The sequence below is a fragment of the Sinocyclocheilus rhinocerous genome, unplaced genomic scaffold, assembly GCF_001515625.1.
Source record: "Sinocyclocheilus rhinocerous isolate Xijiao unplaced genomic scaffold, SAMN03320098_v1.1 scaffold752, whole genome shotgun sequence".
In the NCBI taxonomy this organism is placed as follows: Eukaryota; Metazoa; Chordata; class Actinopteri; order Cypriniformes; family Cyprinidae; genus Sinocyclocheilus; species Sinocyclocheilus rhinocerous.
In genome coordinates, this window is record NW_015639777.1 from 712,126 (window position 1) to 727,343 (window position 15,218).

The window sequence follows — 15,218 nt, forward strand, 5'->3', positions numbered from 1 at the left end:
ATTTTCTTTATTTTTATTTGACAGTATAGTTTTTGCCTAAACATAGCACATACCGAACCATACCGAAACCGTGACTCTAAAACCGTGATACAAACCGAACCGTGAGTAAGCTGAACCGTTCCACCCCTAACTCATACTATATCATACTGAGTGTCAGGATCCCACAATTTACCCATTCTTCCTGCTGATGCTTCACATCTTATTGCCTGTTTCGGTAGCTTATAAAAACGTAGTTCTGTTTTTTTTTAGCTTGTTTGCTGTACACCTTGTCACACAGCAACTTTTAGGCATTGTTCTGTTTTTTTTTGTTATAAGTCAGAAATGACAAGGAGGTAGCTTCCCGCAATACTAATTAAGTCAATGGAGAGGGTTGGATTATTTAACAAAGCATATGCAAAACGCTTGAACCAGACATGGCGAGACCTGGTTAACAGAATATGGAAGTCTGTTGCGCATAACCCCTATAGTCTTTGAGTTGGCTCGTGTGGTTTATGTTTCGCGCTTCAGAAATGTGACGTAAGGGAGCATAGTGAGCGTCGATGCTCCCTGGTTTTTGCGGTGCATTGTGGGATTTTTCAGGGAGCGAACGTTCCAGTGCACTGGAAGGATTTCTCGACTGAGACAGCCCTTAAAATGCCTGACTCCCTGATCAGTGCCCTGACTACTGAACTAGGGAGCTGATTGAGACGCACCATACATCTATTACGACTGTCGCGAATAAAGTGACAATGAAATGAAAAGTGTCGATTACGACATTAAATTAAAATCTGCTCATGTTGCATCACATCTCTTTTTACTAATTTTTTACGGCGTTGACCATTAAACCAATCACAGACAATTCTGTTGAGCTTATGAATGCAATGGCCAATCAGAGGGGTTCAGATTAGTCATCGCTGAAACACGCGGGGGTTTGTTCAGTGCGCGCACTCGCTGACTGAATTCTGCAATCTGCACTCTCTCATCTCATCGCGAATTCTCTCATCATAAACATCAGTTCAGATGTGCGTACGGTGTAAGAAAGACATTCATTTCACAGTGTGAACAGCTTCATTGACTATAACGGGAGCTTTTTTTTTTAGACTGCTTAAACTCGCACTGGATTCAGTGGTAATGTTCTTTGATAATGTAAATGTTCTTTGCTCGCTTTTTGAATATTAAAGCTTTATAATTATTAACTTACAATGTTTTTATTAAATTCAAGTTAAATACAAAGTCAGTCACATTAAAATATTTTATGACATGACACCCATAGCCTAAGTAAGTACTTAAGTAAAAAGATGGGTTTTATGGGTAGTTAATAGATTAAATTTTCATTAGGCTACTTTGCCCATCGCCCTATAGATCAACATGATCTATAAAGGTGCAAAATGCATTTACTTACACATATGCGAGAATCAATATATTTCATGATATAGTTAACTAGTTTGGGAATATTTCAAATATATATATAAAAAAAAATTAAAAGGAAAAATGTTATAAAACTACTAGTAGAGCAGGAAGACTAGGTTCCCATGCACCCACTTGGCAGTTTTTTGTAACCTGGTTTTTTGGGACCCTAATGGTGTCTAGTTACGAATTTTTGATGTTGCCGAGGTCAACTAATGTCCCATGGGGTTCGTTTGGTGGCCATCTTGAAATGATGTCATCACGAGTGATGAAAAACGTCTCTAGGTTACGTATGTAACCATGGTTCCCTGAGGGAACGAGACGCTGCGTCGAGATTGCTCTGGGAACGCCCTTGCGTGACCGCGTTCTGAAGCACGTGTCAAATCCGTCCAATGGAGCAGTGAGACGTCACGAGCAGGGTGACGTAAGCACCAGAAAGCATAAAAGCGCATCCGGCCGGGCGCAAACCAGCTTCGATGAAGTAGCGCCTGCAGGGATGCAGGGAGTATGGCAAAGAGACGCAGCGTCTCGTTCCCTCGGGGAACCATGGTTACATACGTAACCTAGAGACGTTTCGCTTTATTTTGATGGTCCCGTTAACACATTCTGTTGAGTACGGTTTCTCCCACGATCTTGACACCTCAGCATGGAGATCGGGGAAAACGGAAGGCCCCCGTCGTGAAGGCTGTGATCTGGATTCAGAAAACGCTCGTCTAATTATTTTTAGGACGTGCGTCCTGTTTCTAGGCTGGCCAAACGATATTTTATTTTGGCGAATGCACGAAACACACCCCATAATCACGAATCACACCTCATACGCGAGGGACTGTGGTGGCGAGTCCACAGTCTCCTCTGTCTCGACACTCATCACATCCACCTGCTCGGAGGAAGATAAATGAAGCGTCTGGCTCTCTCTCTCTGGGGGGGGAGAAACCGCAGCGCGGGCTTCCGAACCGTGAGAGAGAGCCGCGGATCTAGCGGGTGAGGACCGAGAAAAGGACGAGCCCGTCTCGGATCCCTCCGCTAAATCCACTTGCGATCCCCATGACAACAGTCTGCGCTGTGCCTCGGCAACAGCGGGACCGCTGCCAGCGGGATCGCGAGCCTGGCCGTTCTCATCAAACACAGCCAGGCGAGAGCGGAGCATACGCAGCGAGAGCTCGCAGTGATGACAATCAGCTGCTCGAAAGCTGACCGTGCATGCTCCGCTCCTAAACAAACGACACACAAATCGTGTGTATCCCCCACCGCCAGATATCGTGGGCAGGGAGAAACAGCGTTTGTAATGCCGTTCGCTCGCCATAGACTTTCTCATTGTTTTATATATATATGAGTGCTTGTGCGGACAGACAACAGTAAATAGACAGACACATACACAGAGCGCTACTGAAGAGCAGAAGCTGGTTTGCGCCCGGCCGGATGCGCTTTTATGCTTTCTGGTGCTTACGTCACCCTGCTCGTGACGTCTCGCTGCTCCATTGGATGGATTTGACACGTGCTTCAGAACGCGGTCACGCAAGGGCGTTCCCAAAGCGATCTCGACGCAGCTCGAGTTCCTGAAGGGGAACCCAGATTTTCATAACTCCTGAACCATACAACATACAAACACAAATGAACCCACTTTTTCATGTAATTCTGACACCAGGAATCAAATGGCAAGGTCAATGACACGATACAACCACTGTTTATTGATGAAAAACAGGCAAATAACACATTTTAGGCTCATAACGATGTAACTTTTGCTATTTTGTTCCGCCATGGTTTCCTGCATTAGCCAAATGACACTAGCTTTTCTCTTAAATCAATTGCAAGGTTGTTAAATAGATGGCAAGCACTCCAAGTGACATAGACGGCAATATGATAATACTAGCTAATTAAAAGCAAAAGTCATCAAAACCCCGTTTCACTGATCATCATCAGTCTCCACCTCTTCAAACGTGACCAAACGTGGTGTTTTTTGTTTTTTTTCAATATCTTTGCAATGAAACTATAATCAAAACAAACCAGGCAGTACGTTGGAAAATCTAAAATATAACCCGGAAAAAATCTACACAAATCAAAGCAGAAATAGTCATGAACAGCAGCCCAATGCTGCTACTTTCTAACTCTTCGTTTGCCATCGTAGCTACTCATTGCTTACTTTTAACTGCTACTTACACATTTCAAATATCAATCGTCACCACTCTTTTTTACAACTGGAAATATGTCACTACATTGATAATATGGATATATAATTAATATATACTATCGTCGGTAACACTTTAGTATAGGGACCAATTCTCACTTTTAACAAGTTGCTTATTATCATGCCTATTATTAATATATTGGCTGTTTATTAGCACTAATAAAGCACATATTCTGCATGACCATATTCTACATTCCTAATCCTACTGTCAGGGATTCATCACAGTCACTTCAGTCACCATCCAGGATAATCACCCGATCACAGTCACCTGAGTTCTGATCACCCGCACCTGCTGTCACCAATCAAGCCACAGTACAAATACACACACATCACAGTTACTCACTGTCTGGTCTACCGTTCACGCCTATGGACTGTTCTGGGCTCTCTCTACTGAATGCTCCTAGAAAGACTTCCCTTCTGTTTCTCCCGCGATCCTCCAACGACTCCTTGGAATCTGTTCCACGATCTCCAACGAAACCGGCATAAGATGCACACCATCAGAACTCCGATAAGAACCCTGGAATCATTCACTGTGTTGACATTCACCTGCCTTTACCTCACTCGTTCCATTCCTCTGCTTATCCAGTCAATAAACCATCCTGTTTTGCACTTACCTGTTGTTTCTGGCCTTGCTTTGTGACACCTACCCAATACCTAAATTTAACAACTACCTTACTAACTATTAATAAGCAGCAAATTAAGTTTGAGGCAAAAGTCATAATTAATGGTTTGTTAATATTGAAAATTTGACCCTAAAATAAAGTGACAAATTAACTTATCTGCTAGATAGCTAGCTAACACTAGGTAATGTTAGCTAGCTAACTTTGCTACTTAATAATAAAAGTAAAAGTACTCATTGTGCAGTATAATGGCCCCTGTCAGTGTTTTACCATTATACAGTGTATGATGTTTTTGGATTAATATTACTGCTGCATTAATGTGTATGTTGGATTTTACTGCTGATGTTTAAGGTTTAGCTAATTTTAACTACTTTATATACTGTTGGGTAGTTTATTGCACAGAAATGCATCATATTCTATAAGGTCATTTGTTTGTTGTCATTTGTTTCTCACTGTCCTGTGAGTATCTCTAAAATGTCAACTTTTCATAGCAAAAGTAATATCGTTATGAGCCTAAATTGTGTTATTTGCCTGTTTTTCACCAATAAACAGTAGTTGTATCATGTCATTGACCTTTCCATTTGATTCCTGGTGTCAGAATTACATGAAAAAGTGGGTTAATTTGTCTTTGTATGTTGTATGGTTCAGGAGTTATGAAAATCTGGGTTTTTCATCACTCGTGATGACATCATTTCAAGATGGCCACCACACGAACCCCATGGGACATTAGTTGACCTCGGCAACATCAACAATTCTTAACTAGACACCATTAGGGTCCCAAAAAAACAGGTTACAAAAACTGCCAAGTGGGTGCATGGGAACCTATTCTTCCTGCTCTACTATACCTCATTTATACAGCCAGAGATAGGCAGTATTTTAATTAAATGTATTTAAAGTATATATTTAATTACTTTTGAGTATTTTGTATTTGTATTTTGCTGGACAAAAAAAATCAAGTGTAATTTGTAATTAAATACTTTGAGAGACAGTATTTTGTATTGGAAATAGGCTTACTTAAAATACTTAATAATAAATTTTTTTGTTTTATTCAGCTGTATTCACTCTAAATACATTTATTGCAACTTATAACATCCAAGTGAAAGATATAACACTAACATTTCAGAAAAAAAAACAGAATCAATGAAGCCATGTTCACACGTACACGGGTGTTTTTATAAACAGAGTTTTTCCTTCTTCCATTTTAAAAAAAATCTCCGTCTGAAACACTGTCAAGAGCATGCCAAACCAACAGGTGGTGAAATAATCTCAACCGTAAAGCCATGTTGGCCAATCAGAAGCCTGAAATAGTTTCCAGTAGGTGGAGATAACAGCGCAGGCTCTGACGTCACAAGCCAAAAACTCCGGTTTCGCTGTCTACACGATAACACTGCAACTGGAGTTTTTGAAAATCTTCACCCTGGCAGGCGTTTTCAAAAATGTTCGGTTTCAGTGACCTGGTGCTGCGTTTGCATGTGGATGAACGGCCAAACCGCGTAGAAAAAGCTGCGGTTTTAAAAATAACCACGTTCGTGTGGACAGGTCCTTAGTTGGAAAAAGGATCACCCCCTCCTAAAAATGACTTGTTAACTGAATCAGGTGTAGCTAATCATCTTCTCAATGGCACACAAAGCCATTTGACTTTCAATTGTGATCAGTTGTGGTCATTTTGATTAGCTCAGCATTAAAAGAGCTTTCCTGGAGCAATTCAGTCCTTGGTAGTGCAACTGAAGCAAACAATCAACTATGGGTGGCAAGGCATTGTCAAAAGATCTCCGGGATAAAGTTGTGGACAGGCAGGAGATGGATACTAGTGATGGGAAACCAAGGCTTTCTGAAGCGTTTGAGGCTTTCATGAAATTGTGCCGAAAACCGGTTCATTATTCGAAGCTTTTAACACGGTGTGCATTAGTGACATCTGGTGGTCAGACTTTGTTTTATCCACCATTTCTGACAAATCATCGCGGAGCAGAGGATGGTTTGAAAAAGCATGTGACCAAACAAAGCTTCGGAAGTCTGTGACATTCAAGAGTGGAATCAATCTGGGATCAATACAATATCTAATCTGATATAATCTCATCTAAATTAATTTGTGCCAATGAGACCACAACTCGTGTCATGTATAGCTTGGTCAATGGATTCACATATCGATCAATAATATAAAATATACAAACATGTGATCATAATTAATAATTGATGTGGGTAGCTGAAAAAAATATATTTTGGGTGAGCTGTTATACCCTTATGTTGTGTTCGGGATCTCTGAGACCCCAGTTATAAACATGATTAAATGTCCTACTGACAGCCCTCAAAGTGACTGAATAATCCTTTTATGCATCAGGTGGGATCGTGAAGCGCCAGTTTTTTCAAACCTTTTTTCTACCTTCCGATACTGCATGATGTTCGAAGCTTCAAACGTCATCAATCACGTGGTGTTGTCATTTCGATACAAGCATCGGCACAGTGTGTGATACAATAGTGGTTTGAAAACTGCGTCGGAGCATCGGAGCTGCGGTATCAATTGTCCCATCACTAATGGATACAAAATTTTTTCACAAATTTCGGCTTTATCAATGCATAGAAGCACAGTGAAGTCTACTATTAAGAAGTGGAAGGTATTTGGTACAACATAGACCCTCCCTGGATCAGGATGTCGCTCCAAACTGGATGAAAGAGCAGGAGGAAACTGGTCAGAGAGGCTACCAAGAGGCCTACAGCAACTCCGAAGCAGTTGCAGGAATTTTGTGAATGAGTAAGCAGGATGATTTTCACATCATTTTGTAGCAAAAACTCTAGTCTACCACATCCAGTTCTCAAAAGTTTTGTGGACAAATTTTCTGTATGTGTTTCATGGCCTTATTTCAGTGACTTAAAATTTTTACTTTTTCACTAACCACGCATAAACGTTGTTTTCTCAAAAACACAAACATGTACATTCCTGTTGCTTACATATTACTGTAGCACAGTTTGTGATGAATGCAGTGTAATCAGACTTTAGCCATTAATATGTTTTTACAATACTGAAAAAAAGCACAAATATCAGGGCATGTCAAAACTTCTCCAGGGCCTCAAAATCCCCTCAGACCCCAGAGGGTTAAACTGACGAGACTTAAAACATGCGAGAATGATAAACCTTCTTGAGGAAGCAGCACTGGCCCGATGGTTCAGATAGCTGATTATAGTTTTAGGGGGGTTGAAATGACAAATAGGGGGCTGAAGCCCACCTGGACTTCCCCTGGCTCAGGAGCTAATTAGATGGTGAATTCGGCGTGCAAACTGTGTCATCTCCATTGGAAGCGTGCAATGAGGAATATTGCAAGAAGGATTTATTCCCCACATGAATTTCTCACCAGATTCATGTTCGTGAACTTGAACGCAAATTCGCCTCATTGATCGATATAAGCTGCTAGATTTGGAATTGACCTGAGTGAGCACTATAGCAGCGCAATATTATTGACATTGACTGCGTTTCCCAAAAGCATTGTAAGCCTATCGTAGACCCATTGCCAACAATGGGCTCTACGATCGACTTAGCTTATGTTGCTTTTGAAAAACACAGCCATGGACTCTTTGCCGACAAATCATATATCTCAAGTTGTGCTAATGTGACTGCCTCAAGAACAAATTTAGACGAGATCTGCCTTCTGCGCATGCAGAGGTAGAATATCAAGAAGGGGATCAAGCATCCACGTCACAGCCTGGATATATTTCACCCTCTATTCACCTCTGAATGTCCTCACGAAGCTAAGCTAAGTTTTCTTCTTTTATTCTCATTGCTTAAAATCTATCAGGGTCAGGGGCGCATTAACACACGGGGTTCAATGGGCTAAAGCACAGGGCCTACACTATATGTGGGAGTTTGCAGCAGTGACAACAGCATTCTGTAAACAAACTCACACACTCATTTTCAGCGATGATCTACTTGTAGTATATCTAGTGAATGGTTCGGTTTGGTTTCCCCCACACAGTGTATAGTTGGTATGTTCTACCAAGATACTGTGAGCGAAATGCACAATGCGCTAATAAAGAAGCCTAGCACGAGAACTATTCTGTGTACATGTCTTTATGCTACGATTTAATTAATTAAACGCGAGCATGGCATGTTTCAAAATAAAAATGCAGTTAGCAACCACCAAACAGCCCACATTTATGCCAACTTGCCGCTTATAAAAGAAGAGTACCCCTTGGCTGCTCTCCTCCTTTAAGGGGCATGCTGCTCTTCTTACCTGATCGCAACAGAAGAGCACCCCTTTGCTGCTACTCTTATGTAAGGGGCATGCTTCTCTTCTTAGCCACTTGTAACAGAAGAGCACCCCTTTGCTGTTACTCTTCTCCTGTAGGGGCATGCTGCCCCAGCCTTTGCTATTACAGAGGGACATGCTTCTCCTTTCAGTTTGTGGTTGGGGGGTTCTGTTCTGGTTACCCAGAACAGAACCTTACCACCAATCCAAACTGTGTGCTAACTGTCAATCATCTTTTACAATAGTGGTCCTGGAAGAAATCAAGCATAGCGTTAGTTCTGGCAGGTCACATCAGTCAAGCTTGCATCAGCTGACTTTCAACTGATCCACGTCTACCTATAGAACCCTTTTACGTTAGTAAACATTGTGACATTTTTCATCGGCGGAGCTTAGGTGGAGGCAGAAAAATTCCCCTGACTGCTTTACTAACGCTAGCTAGCAGGTTTTGTTTGCTTGTTTTTTTTTACAATGATGGGAGAAAATCAGATTTTATCTTAATATGTAATGTCACTCACTGTCTGGGATCGTGATTGTTATTGTTATTTGAAAATGTTAACTTTAACGGAAGGAACCAGATTGGCCGACTCTTACACACTCACTCAATGGAAGGACAATCTGACAGGAGTGGCCTGACACACCTACCAGATCCGAGCGTGTATAGTAAATAGAAACTGAGGGCATATAAATCCTATATGCCCTATAACTATGTACTAACAGTAGCAATTGTAAGAAAATGCAACTACTTGAACACACACCTGAGACATAACATGGGCCTTCACTGTTCCCTCTCTCTACAATTGCACTTATGGCAATGGTAGAAAGTGAGACGACACAAACGGTTTCCTTTATGTTTAGTCTCTGGTCGTTAGTTACCTTGTTCCCCAATTTCTGATTAGGGCATGTATGAGAAATATTTAGACTTGTAACCAAACCATAATCCATACCAACAAAAGACAATAGTTTATTTAACCTTAAATGATATGAACTGTGCGCTGCAAATGCGAGCATTTTTGATGATTGTTTCTGTCCAGTACGCTCGTTGTATTGCCTTTAACCACAGTTGTCATCGTTTTTTTTTTTTTTTTTTTTTGTGTCTGGCAATGGCATCAGGTATGCAATAAAATTTCAAATTTGAGCCTGTACTCTATCGATTCTGACACTCAACAACACAACAAGATTACATTTTTAGCTTCTTATGTAGCCGACTCTGTGCTGGTTTGTACTGGCCGCTTCCAGTTATCCCTTTGTTTTGCCTCCAGCTAATGCTGTGACGTAATTGCGACGTTGGCACTAAAAGGGTCTATAGGAATATGAAATCCCTATATATAAGGTCTATTCAGTATTATTCAGCAGCTTTATCGCTTTGCTCAGGAGCAAATTACCCTCCTCCATCCCCAGCTCCTCCTTTGGTCCACAGTCAGGACTTGGCTTTCTCATATTCCTCGGTTTCCCTGCATTAGACTCCTTTATCTTGAATTATGTTGTTACATTAAATTGTCATTAATAACTTTAACGATATCGCTACAATTGGGTCTGTTATGTTTACCTTAGAGGGGTTATTGCTGCTCTCCCTGCTCTTATTCATGCTAGGCTGCATGGATAGGCAGGGAGTTTTTGCCCAGAACAGAACCATACCGCCAACCCAAACTGTGTACTGTCACTCATCTTTGATGATAGTGGTCCTGTAAGAAATCTAAATATTCATATATTAATCGCACATCAAATTTGGCTGAGAAATAATTTTAGTACATCATTAAACTAAAAGAAAATTACTGTTTTTTTTTATGTGATTTTATTTCAGTTAACATTTATTTTAATCACAATGTTACAATGAATGAAGAACTCACTATTTTCACGTATTAACAATGTCGAGACTGCATACCATAAACTATAAAATATGTTTGAACTATAAATGAATAGTTTGCAAATGTATAATTGCTTTCTTACTGTATACTTATTTTAAAGTATATATAAGTATATAATTGCAATATATATATATAATAAAAGGAAATGTAAAAGATCCATTTATTGATGAGTTACATATTGCAGTGACTATTCAAACCCAGCAGATGGCAATATGGCTTCAATATCAATCTGATTTTCTTGCTGCCGTTTCCTGTCCTGGAGCAGTGGAAATATATGGAAATATATTAAATATAAAATATAATGCACAGTTGGATGGGTTTCCCGCAAAGTTGCAAAGCACACCTTTAAAGCTGTTGTACTGTGTGTTATTTTAAAACAGTGCAACATCATACTGGAAGCTGTCAGGCTCAAGGTGCTGAAAAAAGCCCAAAACTCACAAACTCATTAAACATGATAATTGCATGTTATCTTGTTGAGGCACAAAGGGTCATTACTTAATGCACATGAAATATTATAGCTTTGGCAAGATATGATTACAGAAATGTTAATGTTATCTACATAGATAATCCTGAGAGTAGCCCAAGACAGAGACATGTAATGTGATTACACACTCTATTTTTTTGGTTGGAAACTTAACAGATGCACACAGAACAGCATTACAGAAACATCCACTGCTGCATCTGGATTATAATGATCTACTCTATACACATCTCCATATACATATCTCCATATACATATCTATACACATCTCTTAGTGCATTCAGATAATTTGGTTTGAGGTCTGAGTTCTGTTCTGCTTCTTGTGACCTACAATGAAACAAGTAATAATATACTACAGAATAGACTTCCAATGAATCTGCCATTGGAAGACCAAAATAATAATGATATTGAGGAGGAAATGAGAGGTGGCGCTCATTTAGCAGATACTCACTCAAATGTCCAATAATTTGCTTTGTTTGTTTGTTTGTTAGTTTGTTTTAAATGTAAAAACTCAGCTGTTAATTTAGACGTGACATTTTCAGGTGCTACAGTGCTCATCTATGGCAGCTCAGTCACATGATTATTCATGAGACTAGGTGGCCTTACTAACAGGAAGAATTAACAGAATGGAAACGAACAGCAAGGAAATTAAGAAGTGAAAGGATGCATAACACAATTAAGTCTGACAGAATTAAAATAAGAGCTCAAATTCAGTGACAGACAGCTTACATTAGGATGTTGCTATCATTCTGATATTTTTAACCATCCTTTGAAATCTTCTGAAGGACATTACAGAAGACTAATAAGAAAATTGAATTAGGACACAAGATAAAACAAACTGAACAAAAAATATCCATCCATCCATCCATCTAACAAACCACTGGTTGCATGGTTGCTTTGTTTCTGTGTTTGGATGTCTGTTATTGGGTGTGTTAGCGTATCTGCCACCCATGCATTTGTTTTATTAGGTGCACATATATTGTCTGTGTATCTCAAGTGTTGATTGACTAGTAAATGGGCTGTATAGAGAGCTGTCACATAGTACTGATGATCTCTGCTATGTTTGGTCCTCTGTTATTAAACAGAGATGCTGTTGAAACATGTTGACATATGAAATACTCCTGTCATCATCATAATTCATATTTAATTTGATATCACTCAGTAGATTTACTCTAAATGTGTTTCATTTTTCAAAGGGGCCACATAATGTGAAAAATGGTGGTGTGATTGCATCATATCTGTCACCAGTTCCCCAGCGCCACTCACCCTCAGCACTACACATTTCGTCAATTCCAATGGAGAAACCTACCTAGCTACTCATCTGAAATACTCACCTGATTCATGTCCTGGATCCGCTTCTGTACAACACTATCTAGATCTGCAAATCAGCATCCACCTGCAACAAACCAGAGAACTGTTACCTGCAAGTTAATTCCATTGAAATCAACTACAAAACCTGTGAATAAACATCTTGAGATTGAGTTTATCTGAGTCCTGTCTGTCCGTTGTCTTCTTCCTCCATGTTGTGACAGAAGACCAGACCTTAAAATAAGCCAAGGATCATGTATTGTGCTGCAAGAAACTTTGTGGAGGATATCCTGTGCTCAATTTATCAAGACGGCTACAGTATTGAAAAGTATGTGGAGGAGTTTGTGCAATTTTGCCACTTATCTACCTGGAATGACCAACAACTAATGGATCTATTCTGGAGTCGATTGTATTCACATGTCGCTCTACAAATACCAGCGGGAAATTCTAACATCACCCTGCCTCGCTATTTGGACCTGGTGCTGTGAATGTGTGCTTTCACTTTCACATTTGGGGAGGTCAGTAACGATGAGATCCCACAGCGGAAATCCTCCCAATTTATTCCTCCTATGTCCTTAATGCTCTCCACAAAACCAAGCCCCCTTCCCGAATGTTCTCCAGAGTCCGTTCCTGAATATCAGCCCTGCACAAAGTTTGATCAAACTTCTGCATTCCACTTAACCACAGCCCAAAAGAGGAGGGTTCCCATATCTAGAGCACGGAAGGCTATTTCCAACAGTGCGGACATGATGTCCAAAGTAGCAGATCCTCCCTTCATGTCCATCCGGGTGGCTTGGAAGAAATGTTTCCCTTTATGGTCCCAACATCCAGAGTCTGCTACAGCCCATGAGCTCGCTCCGGAATCTTCTTCGGAGTCAGAACTCAGTCCCGAGTCTGCTAAAGCCTCAGTTTTCCATTTATCCCCAGCTCAAAAGAGGAGGCAGAGAAAGGAAAAAGCATTCTGTAAAGACTCCAGTCCCAGAACTCAGCCCAAAGATAACTCCACAGCTTGTGTTCAGTCCTGAGGTGGATCTAGCCCCAGAGTTCAGCCTTGATAAAGATCCAGCATCTGACCACAGTCCAATATCTGTTCCAACTCCAGGTTACAATCCTAAGCCCTGATCATAGCCCAGTGTCTGAAATTCCGGACCCTGTGTTCACTTTATCCACTGATCACAGCCCAATGTTTATCACAGCCCAATGTTTATTCCAGCCCCTGAGTCGGCTCCAGTGTCTGCTCCAGCTCGAGTCTGCTCCAGTGTTGGCTCCAGCCCCTGAGTCTGCTCCAGTGTCTGCTCCAGCCCCTGAGTTCGCTCCAGTGTCAGCACCAGCTCCTGAGTCCGCTCCAGTGTCGACTCCAGCTCCTGAGCACAGTACAGAGATGGCTTCAGTCCTTGAGTTCAGCCCAGTCCCAGTGTTCAGTTATGAGTTCACTCTAGCCCCAGCATTCAGTGATGAGTCTGCGTTATCCTCAGAATTCTGCATCAAGTCTATTCCTACCCAAGAATTAGCCATAGAGGCAACTCATCCCTGTAAGAAAATTCTCCATTCACTTTCATTCTTTGAGTCCATACGAGAATTCCCCCCAGACCAAGTTTCTGCCTCTGACCCAAGTCCAATGCAGGCTCCAGCCCCTGACCAGAGTCCAGTGCATGCTTTAGCCCCTGACCCGAGTCCAGTGCAGGCTCCAGCCCCTGACCAGAGTCTAGTGATAGCTCAAGCCCCCAAATGCAGCCCAGAGATGGCCCCAATGCCCATTTTCATCCCAGAGATCTGTATAGAGGACCATCTTCTACTGATTTCTCTCCCTGTTATGGCGGTGGCCATAATGTGTGTTCGGGCAGCACCCTGCACTCGTCCCTCGTCACGGCCAGGAGTGCCGTTCCCTGTTCCAATGACTCCAGTTCCCTCATCACGTACAGGAGTGTCGTTCCCTGTACCAACTACTCTAGTGAATCTAGTTCCAGTGTGAAGTCAGTTTGATCCCTTGTTCCCATGTGATGGCTATGGATGCCGATCTGATCCCTTGTTCTCAGAGATTTCCTGTAATGGCTACAGAAGCCTGCATGTATTCCTGTTCATCAAGTGGTCGCGAAAGAGCCAAGGAGAATGCTATGAGGTCATATCCTCAGAGTTTACCCAACCCAACCACAAAGGTTGTATCTTAAGATCCTGTCAATCTCAACACTACTGCAGTAGAGGTAACGGAACCTTCTGCCGGCTTCATTGCGACCACAGAGGGTGTGTCTGAACCCTTCAGCCAGCTTCGGCACTACCGCAGAAATCATATATGAACAGCCTGTCTGCTACAAAAGGATCACAGAGATCATCCTGGGAAACCCTGCTGTCTCAGCCATGGCTGTGGAAAACACTTCTGAACTCCCTGCTTGTTCTGACACAATCCTTGTGGCCAATATTAACCTCTCTGCATTGTATGTTTCTGTTGCATCTGATCAGCTATGGTGGTCTTCTGCTCCAATGTGTAGGTCTTTAAGCCTGTCTTCTCTGCTATGGTGGTCATCTGCTCCTCCATGGGGGTCTTCGGTCCTGTCTGCACTGCTGTGGTGGTCATCTGCTCCGCCGTGGGGGCCTCCGGTCCCGTCTACACTGCTTTGGTGGTCATCTGCTCCACTGTGGGGGTCTCCAGTCCCATCTGCATTGCTGTGGTGGTCATCTGCCCTGCCGTGGGGGTCTTCAGTCCTGTCTGCACTGCTGTGGTGGTCAACTGCTCCGCCATGGGGAACTTCAGTGACATCCGCTCCACTGTGGTGGATCCTGTATGCAGGGATTAAAGTTCCATCACTACGACAGATTTCCGTCAGTTCATAAAGACAGTCACTTGCTTCATTCCTGAATGATTCAGCTGTTCGAACAAATCAATTGAATGAATGATTCAGTGATAAAATCAGTGACTTGCCACCAACTGCTGGCGGATTTAGTTTGATTTTTAGCGTATAATTTCAGTTATTTGAATCATTTAATATTTCTGTATTCAAAATGTTATATTTAAAACATTAATATCCACATGAATTTATGAATTTAATTGCACTCGTGCCACCTCTGAGCCTCATTAAACGTCTGAAAATGTACCTACAAGCCACTTTTGTGTTCTTCTGTGCCACCTCTGTAGTACAA